Raw genomic sequence first — 7,412 nt, 5'->3', positions numbered from 1 at the left:
CTTGCAACTTGCATGTTATCCCCATTTTTAGACGAGAAGACTGAGGCTTGGGGACATCAGGAAATGTGTCCGGGGCTCTCCCTCGGCCCCGGAGCCAAGCGAGGCTTGAGGATCTAAGTTGTAGTTCATGGTGAATTTTTCCTCTTACTAAATCGCAGACTCCTACAGGGAAGATCCTGTCTGTCTGTCTTCTTGGCATTTCCTTTCTGCCCGAGGCACTCAAGAGTGATGAATCAAGGAAATGCAGCTCTTGATTACAACTTAATTAGGGAGATAAAACATGTCTTCAAGAAAAATAGCCATATTAGAAGGCAGTCTAAAGTGTAGTTGGGGGGGCACCTGGCAGGCTCAGTTGGTGGAGCACGCGACTCTTGATCTCAGGGTTGTGAGTTCGAGCCCCACGTTGGGTGTAGAGATGACTTAAAAATAAAAATCTTTAAAAAAATAAAAAATAAGTAAAAGTGTAGTTGGTACAAGCAAAATACCCTCTGCTGGTGAACTTAACTTCTGCAAAACTTACCCTTTAAAGGTTCATATGGCTGATGAAGTTATAGGGCAAGTTGTGAGCCCTCCCCCTTAATGCTAGTGTTATAGTGGAGCACTTCTCAAACTTGAAGGTGCATAAGAACCACGTAAGGATCTTGTTACCATAAAGATTCTGATGCATGTTTGGAGGGGCGAGGACTCAAGAATCTGCATTTCTAAAAAGCTCCCAGGTGATGTCACAGCTGCTGGTCTTGCTGGCCTCACTGAGTACCAAGGCTCTAAGAGATTGAACCATAGACTGTAATTAGGGGAAACTGGGGAAGAGAAGCAGGAGTGAGGGGAGATGTGAAGGTTAGAAGCCAGAAGGAATTAGAAATGGGCGAGAAGTACATGTCCCACACCTTTCCCTATGTCGTACCCTTTGCCTGGAAATCCCTTGTACATTCTTCCACTGACAAACTTTTATTTATCCTTCAAGACAGTTCAGAGGTCATTGCCAGGAAACTTTGCTGAACCTCCAGGCTCTTCTCCTATACGTTCACGATGATCAGTACATACTTCAGTCCTGTCTATCTGCTTCCCCACCTAACTGTCCATGCCTTGAGGTCAGGGACTGTGCATTAAAGATGTGACACATGATAGGTGCTCTTAAAAAAAAAAAAAAAAGATTTTATTTTATTTATTTTTAGAGAGAGAGGGAAAGAAAGCTGGGGGAGGGGTAGAGGCAGAGGGAGATAGAGAATCTCAAGCAGACTCCACACTGAGTGAGGAACCCAACACAGGGCTCAGTCTGACAACCTAGAGATCACAACCTGAGCTGAAATCAAGAGTTGGGCGCTTAACCAACTGAGCCACCCATGTGCCCTGATAGATGCTCTTTTTTTAAAAATATTTTATTTATTTGACAGAGTGAAAGAGGGAACATAAGCAGGGAGAGTGGAAGAGGGAGAAGCAGGCTTCCCACTGAGCAGGGAGCCCGATGCAGCGCTCGATCCCAGAACCTGGGATCATGACCCAAGCCAAAGGTAGACGCTTAACGATTGAGCCACCCAGGCACCCCTGATAGATGCTTTTTAATGAGATAAGCTTACATGGAGACTGAGGGGCTGGTAATGAGAAGGCAAGGGTAGAGTACTAGTGATGAAAATGAAACAAAGTCAGGACAGTAAAAGGAGTTCTGTACCAGTCATCTGTTGCTACAATAAGGCTATGTAAGAAACAAGCAGAAAACCCAGTGTCTTGAAGTAATAAGCTTGTATTTAAGTTATGAGTGTATGGATCAGCTGGACAGTTTTGCTGCTAGATAGATTCTCATGCATCTGCCCTCAGTTGGCAGATTGGCTTTGTTGAACTTGGCTGGGCTTTCTTGCATATCTGGAACCTCAGTTCAGGGCCATCACCCTAGCAGCTAGCCCAGGTTTGGGCTCACATCCAAGGTAGTGCGCCAAGAGATGGAGTGAAGTATGCAAGGTCTCCTGATGCCTAGGCTTGGATATGGCACAATCCTACCTTTTTTTTTTTTTTAAGATTTTATTTATTTATTTATTTGAGAGAGAGAGAGAGAGCATGAGTGGAAGGGGAGGGGCAGAGGGAGAGGGAGAAGCAGATGCCTCACTGAGCCAGAAGCCCAAGATTATGACCTGAGCCAAGGGCAGACACTTAACTGACTGAGCCACCCAGGCACCCCAGCGTCATACTACTTTTGCTTCATTTTATTGACCCACACAAGTCTAAAGGCCAGTCCAGAGTCAAGAAGTGGGGACATAGACTCTGCTACTTGATAGGAAGAGCTACAAGTCAAAGAGGAAGCAAATGGCTACACAGAGTAGAATAAGTGGAGCCAGTTTTGTAATCAACTGCCCTAATTTTAGATTGACTCAGACTCCTTGACTCACCTTCAAGAGACAACTGGGTCTCAAACCTTAGCCACTCTTCATTATTTGCACATCAGTCATCCAAGGCAAATGTTCTTTCCCAGACTAGCTTCTTTGCTGGTTCCTCCCACTGTCCAGCTGGTGTGTGTTCATATAACTCAGACTTGGTCTAAAATTAAGGTGAGCAAAACATGATTAGAGAGGCGAATTTGTGGCAAAAAAAAAAAGTAAAACTGAACCAAAACTAAATATAAATACCTTTAGTTAGCTTCATTCAGAGTACCTGTTCCCTCAATCCATGTAGATACTTAAGAGTTGTCTTCACTCATATGTAGAAGAAACAAACCCAATGAACAAAGAAAAAAAAAGGCAAACCAAAAACCAGATTCTTTTTTTTTTAAGATTTTATTTATTTATTTGACAGAGAGAGACACAGCAAAAGAGGGAACACAAGCTGGGGGAGTGGGAGAGGGAGAAGCAGGCTTCCCGCGGAGCAGGAAGCCCGACGAGGGGCTTGATCCCAGGACCCTGGGATCGTGACCAGAGCCGAAGGCCGACACTTAACGACCGAGCCAGCCAGGTGCTCCCCAGATTCTTTTTTTAAGATTTTATTTTATTTTATTATTTAATTAATTTATTTATTTATAGAGAGAGAACGAGTGGGGGGAGGGGCAGAAGGAGAGAGAGACTCTCAAGCAGACTCCACGCTGAATGTGGAGCCCAAGGCGGGGCTCCATCCCATGACCCGGAGATCATGACATGAGCCAAAATCAAGAGTGGGATGCTCAACCGACTGAGCCACCTAGGTGCCCCCCAAAAACAGATTCTTAAATACAGAGAACAAACTGGTGGCTGCCAGAGGGGAGGCGGGGGGGGGGGGGCAGGAGGATGGAGGGAATAGATAAAGGGAATTAAGAGTACACTGATCATGACGAGCACCATGAAATGCAGACAATTGTTGAATCATATTGTACACCGGAAACTAATATAACACTGTGCGTTAACTCTATTTGAATTTTTTTAAAAAAAGAGTATATGTAAATCCTCCCTCACTCATTCCCCTCCCCGCCCGCCACACTTCCTTCTCCCCAAAGGCAAACAATGTTATTTTTTAAATATGTCCTTCCAGAAATGCACGTATAATCAGATATACACAAATACATACATATGTCATCTCCTTGATTCTGCATTTTGCTTTTATTTTTTTCAATTAGCATCATGTCTGCAAAGAGTTCTCCAAATCAGGGGCGTAAATGCTTTCTCACTCTTTGTTAGGGCTGCGTGGTTTTCCACTGTGTGGCCGCATCTGAGGTCATGGACTCAGTCCCCCACTGACAGGCACCTCATCTGTTTCCACTCTGTTGCTGTCATGTGATCTCAGCCTGAGAGCACTTGAGCGAGCACAGTGACGGATTCCAGAATTTGGCCCTGTGAATGGACGGGTGACAACGGTGGTTCTATTATATTCCGATTGGAGTCTTTGTCTTAGTTTGCAACCTTGCCACATTAAAAACAAACAGAAAATTCCATGAAGACATTCCACTTGGCCTGTGCCCAGCCATTTGGGGAACTTCATGTTCTCTGTGGCCTCCAGAGGAAGCCATATGGGATAGTGGGGAGCCAGGGAGTGAGCAGAATATGATTAAAAATACAGTCGACTCTGTTGCATTTTTAAAGGGCTGTTGAGAACTGTTGAAGGGGAATGCCAGTTTGTTCAAGAATCTCTCTGTGCTTAAGAGCTTTTCCACATTAGCGAGCTCTACTTTGCTCCCATCAGCACTTTCTGAGACGGAGGGCGAGTGGCAGGTGTGCAGGACCAGTGTCCTGAAAAACCTATATGGCCATGGTAAGTGGACACTTAGGGATCCCAGAACACTCCACGTCTTCTAAATGCTACACTTTAAGATTCAGGGAGGCCAAATGAGTTTGTATCTTAATTTGTCCAAAGCTGTGGTGTATACCAATTTTTTCCAAATGCCAACTCCTGCTGCCTCAGACTCACACAGTGCTGGGCCCCACCTCGTGACCCCAGGAACCAGCCTGTCTGGAATCTATAACGAGCTCCCTGGGTAACTCAGAAGCATCGTCAGGACTGGGAGCCCTACCAAGGCAACGGCGCAGATAAACATGCCTGCATTTAGAAACCAGGAAGCTCAGGCCTTACAGACTTGATATGTGGGACACACCAAATGTTCTGCACTCGATCAGCCTGATGCTCAGGCATGGAAAAGACTGAACACTCCCTCTGGCTTCAAAGGCTCCAGAGGGGAAGCTCTATTCCCTCCCAGCTCTTGGTCAGTCAGGTTTCTGACAGGGATCCTGAATGTGATTCTGCAAAGGCGAGCTACAGAGAAACATGTGATAGAGCAATGCTGCCCAGAGCACAAGTCCAATTCTCCCCTTCCGTCTTTTTTTTTTTAAGATTTATTTATTTGAGAAAGAGAGAGAGAGTGCACACGAGCAGGGGGAGGGGCAGAGGGAGAGGGAGAGAGAGAGAATCCTCAAGCAGACACTCTGCTGAGCATGGAGCCCAAAGTGGGGCTCGATCCCAGGACCTGAGCTGAAACCAAGAGTCAGACGCTTAACTGACAGAGCCACCCAGGCGCCCCCCTCCCGCTCTGTCTGATGTTGATGGACACAAGCCATTAGGGTGGGTGGGCAATGGTGCCCTGGGTAAGAGGTAGGAGGTTAGATCAGGCCCCAGGATCTGTCAGGCTGGCAAGAAAGCTAGTCTAAAGAAAGATTCTAGATATACGGCTGGGCCACAGTCCCAGGCAGGTAGGAATTGCTGATATGAGGTGGCCTTGCCCGAGGAAGAACAGCTCCTTTTTCAAGGAAGTTTACACACTTAGGCCATCGGGTAGTGTTAGTGGGAGGGGTGGGAGGTAGGTTCAGGTGCCCTGCACTCTAGGGAGAACTGTCTGGCCTTAAAGCCCAGAATCAATCTGGGCAGCTCTGCTTTTCCTAGGGGAAAACGAGGCCTCCTCACCCACTCAAGATCCTCAGCGTTGGTGGCTGTGGTTGCACCCACATACGTGGCCATGCAGAGGGTCTCAGGTAGGGCCTGTGACTGCAAAAGGAGCTGTTGATTCTGGGGCTGGATTGTCAGGGCTGGCTACTCTGCTCGACCTCACGTGCCCCTTTATGGAGTGAAGGTGGATTTTCCTACTTCTATGTAAGTGCATTGTTTAATTTCTGAGCTCCAACCGGGGTTCTAGAGAAACAGGCAATAACACTTTGCTATTTCAGGATGTAGCTGTGCAAATAAATCCTCTTTTAAAAGTCAAAATCTGTTTCTCAAAATCTTAACCATGCTTTGTACATAGTTGGTTCTCTAGTAAGGGTATAGATAATTATCATCCTGAAATTAAGTGATATCTACATTTAAAAAGATAGCCTCTTCTGTGATGGAAGGACGTGGTAATGTTCTTATATTTTCCGATGCCCTGAATGTACCCTAGAATATTTGCCCATAATGCCTTGCAATCATCCTTTATGCTTTGAAAGTATGCCACTTCCGGGAAGGAATAAATGGATAAAGGATTCACATGAAAATGCCTTCATGGATTAAGGAATTTTAGGTAAATACTTCAGAGAGAACAAAACCCCCTTTCTAAAGCCCCTTTCTCTAAGTATCAATCCACACTTAAACCCAAGGCAACTGGAAGCACCTCTACTCTGCAGTTCCTTATAGCTGACATCAAGCTTCCTCAACTCTTGGGAACTGAGGCTCAAAGCCCAGGCCTGAGCAGTAACTGGTGTAAAGATTTTGATTACTAACAAGCTCTGGTCTTCCCGAGGTGGATAGGAAAGGGATTTGGGGAGATGAGGAAGACAGGCAAAGGAGAGAAAAGACAAAGGAACCCAGAGGGAAGAGAGTTTGAGGGGCCCATGGGCCCCACGCTGCCATTGCCACCAGCAAGCACATCAAGGTTGTCTGGCACTAGGTCATAACAGAACAGAGAAGAAGAAAAAGAAAAACGGACCATTTTCTCCAGCTCCCCACCCGCCCCCCCCAAGCATTCGGATCCCCTTCCTCCTTGTAGAGCCAGAATTAGAGGGCTTCTAGAACTCTCTCTTCCAGTTTTTGGGTGGCTTTGAGTCCAAGCCAGGAAACGTCAAGAGAAAGAAGTGGAAGGTAGGGCATTCAAGCCTGGCTCTGTGGCACTTCGAATTCTGGTCTTTCCCAATCCACCTGCTATCACTTATTTTCCGGAGTCCTCAAATAGCTGCCCTACACATTCTTTTCAGTTTTTAAAGCTGCATTCACCAGGAGAGACTGATAGAGAGTGCTGTTTCATCTTTGCTTTGCAAGGATTCCATGTAGCTCTGCATAACAGACTGTAAACTGATAAACCAGGGTTTAAATTATCGCTTGCTTTCATTCTGAGATGAGTCCACAAAAGGAAAAATTACAAAAGGAGAAGTTTATCTACTAAGGAAAGTAATGTAAGTTTGGTTTCTTAATTTTAGATCACTTTGCTTCCTCCTTAAGATCATGGGCAAGAAAAATCAAAGTGAGAGCCTAATTACCGTGTAATGTGCACCTGCTGAGAAAAATGTCTGTGATGCCCTAAGGTGCTCAGAGCACAAAGTAAGTGTGATGACCTTGAGCTCAGAGTTGTAGTTTAATAGTCTATGGTCCCTTCAGAGGGGTCCTTAATACATGCCTCCAGATTTAACTCCAACTTGCAGAAAAACCCTAACAATCCTGCTCCCTCAGAGCTTTTTGCAAATACTCAGCGAGTTGCCAAGACCAGGATGTTCTTCATCAAGGACTTCCGAGGAGATAAGATTTAATTTGCACTTCTGTTGGCCTTGTTGGGGCGGATGAATTCCAGGGAGTGATGTATGTTTTCTGTAAACTCAGCAAGCCATTGTTGAACGGGATTTCTGCAGATATTGTCAGTGGGAATATAATTTGGGTCAATGAATCATAAATTCTATTTTGGTAATTTGCGAAGACAACATTGAGAACATAGCTATCCCAGTGGGGAAAACTGGAAAGAGACATTCATAACTTTAACAGCATGGCAGTAGGGCAGGGAAGGG

Source organism: Zalophus californianus, chromosome 11 (assembly GCF_009762305.2).
Source record: "Zalophus californianus isolate mZalCal1 chromosome 11, mZalCal1.pri.v2, whole genome shotgun sequence".
In the NCBI taxonomy this organism is placed as follows: Eukaryota; Metazoa; Chordata; class Mammalia; order Carnivora; family Otariidae; genus Zalophus; species Zalophus californianus.
Note: the sequence above shows the minus strand (reverse complement) of the source record.